At 41.1% G+C, this 2,500-nt stretch overlaps 1 protein-coding gene across 1 annotated transcript in view; it reads left to right on the top strand.

The window, feature by feature from the left end:
- Nucleotides 1–1,007: 1,007 nt before the first annotated feature.
- LOC122250308 (hemicentin-1) overlaps nucleotides 1,008–2,500 on the top strand; it is a 143,750-nt gene continuing 142,257 nt past the window's right edge. The window contains exon 1 of the mRNA XM_086531864.1: nucleotides 1,008–1,130. The gene's annotated coding sequence lies outside the window, so the exon portion shown is untranslated. The remainder of the gene's footprint in view (nucleotides 1,131–2,500) is intronic.

Below are 2,500 nucleotides of genomic sequence, written 5' to 3'. Positions count from 1 at the left end.
CATACACACACACACATTAGATAATCTTTATTAATTCATATGCAAAAGTTTTAGCAGACAAAATTTCAAAGCTGCCTTTAAACACTCAAGCGCTTTGTGTTTATACTACAGTCTTCACGTTTTTGGAACACGCATGTAAACAAAGGGAACACAGGTGTGGAGTGACAGCTGTGTTTACATATATCACACTCTGCGTTTAATTTTGTATTTGTAATTGTGCGTGTTTGTAGGTATTCAAATGCGTGTGTGTGTGTGTGTTCGTGCGTATTGAAATCTGTGTGTGTGTTTGTATGTATTCAACTCTGTGTGTGTGTGTTTTGTGTTGTGTGTGTATGTAAGTAGTGAGACAAACGCAAAAACTGACGCAGAGTTCAGAGAGCAAAATTAATTTAAAATTGCCAAGTAAAAACACTAAAAACGGGACAATTAATATTAATTGAATTCGTTACATATTTCACCGTGACTTCCTTCTTAAGCGACAGTGAATATCACCATCCCTCCTTTACTGTAGAATTCTCATCATGTAGAGATATTTACGTCAATTTTTTAATGCACGACTTTGCATAAACAGCCTTTGCCTTGAGCGTTCCTGAACACAAAATACAAGACAGAGAGCGCAGTAAGCCACCACGGTTTTCCCTGTTCCTTAAAAGAGCAAGAAACAGCTCCTTTCTTCATAGTAGTGCCGACCCGTCCCCTTCTCCCCCCTCCCCCATCCCCCCTCAGCCACCCTCTCTACAGTTGCCATACATGCCACGATCCCATGGCGATATCCCCTCTCTCTTTGAACGCCCTGAGGCTCTCTCGCCCCTCCCCGGTGTGCATGGCAAGAATGGCAACCCCGCACGAATCCGCGGCAGAGATCCGCGCCTCGACCGACCTTCCGCGGGCGAAATAAAGCGCGCGAATCTCCCAAGCGGCGACTGGCACCATACGTAGGTGGGCAAAAACGGGGGGAGTGCCCGCGTCGTGAGGGCAGGAGGGAGGCACCCTGGATACTGCGGTGCTCTGTTCAGTCAAGGCCAAGGCTCGGCACTCTCAAGGTGGCGCTGTTCCTCTAGGGGCTGACCCAGTGCCTCTCACGCGCGCAGTGACGGCCGCAACGCGCGAGATTCCGCTCTTCTCGACAGGTACCCGGAGAAGACCTCGAAACCGCCGTCGATAGAGAGGGAAAAAGGACAACATACGATGCGATATGGCGTGGCTGTGGTGGTGGTGGAACTCTCGAGAGAAAATAACTGAATTACAATGGATATGCATGCAATAGAGCCTCATTATATGACGTAATATGGTTGTCGCTGTAGTGTGCTGAAATGTGTCCTTAAAAATCAAGGAGCATCTGATATTCTCTGGTGAATTACTGTTCTGATCGGATCTCTTGTATCTATAGACACGCATGAGAAAAACGTCAACAAAAATATGTAAATATGGAAAATGCAACAGGCTAGATTTATGCAATTGTAATGTTATCGCGGTAACTTAGTTCATGATAGAGAACAACATTAATAATCTCAACGTGATGTGCCTATCAATCGTAATCCATCCTATGAAGGAAATCTATCAATGTTATCAAAACATTTCCAACGGAATCCTCTACAAGACGTGTTAAAACATTAAAAAACAGAGTATACCCAATACCCCCCCCCCCCTTGCCCCGTTTCCTTTGCGTGATATAACACGGATTTATGCAATAACAATAAGTAATCCCATACGTCAAACTGTAGTGTATATATCTATATATTCAAAATACATATCTATTTATTTCAACGAGTACATGATCATCAAGAGAACATTCGCAATGTTCTACGTGTTATATGGTTTATGAATGGGAATATCAGTTCACGCTGCTCTCCATATGGACTTGTGGTTAAATTTGTAGGCGGGTGTTTTTTTACGTCTGGCAATAAAGAGAGAGAGAGAGAGAGAGAGAGAGAGAGAGAGAGAGAGAGAGAGAGAGAGAGAGAGAGAGAGAGAGAGAGAGAGAGAGAGAGAGAGAGAGAGAGAGAGAGAGAGAGAGAGAGAGAGAGAGAGAGAGAGAGAGAGACAGAAATAGAGATAGAGATAGAGGTAGATAGATAGATAGATAGATAGATAGATAGATAGATAAATAGATAGAGAGAAATAGAGATAGAGATAGATAGATAGATAGAAAGATAGAAAGACGGAGAGAGATTGAGAAAGAGTTATAGACACAGAAACAAAGACAAACAGAGATAGATAGATAGTTGGATATATATATATATATATATATATATATATATATATATATATATATATATATATATATATATATATATATATATATATATATATATATATATATATATATAATATATATATATATATATATATATATATGTATGTATATATAGACAGAGATAGATAGATAGATAGATAGATAGATAGAGAGAGAGAGAGAGAGAGGGGGGGGGGGGAAGAGAAGAGAAGAGAGAGAGACGGCCAGAGGAAGCGAGAGGAGATATAGTGAGAGAAAGAGAGA

Source organism: Penaeus japonicus, unplaced genomic scaffold (assembly GCF_977035675.1).
Source record: "Penaeus japonicus unplaced genomic scaffold, GWHDUDI00000001_assembly GWHDUDI00000036, whole genome shotgun sequence".
In the NCBI taxonomy this organism is placed as follows: Eukaryota; Metazoa; Arthropoda; class Malacostraca; order Decapoda; family Penaeidae; genus Penaeus; species Penaeus japonicus.
This window is presented reverse-complemented; position numbering and strand designations above follow the sequence as displayed.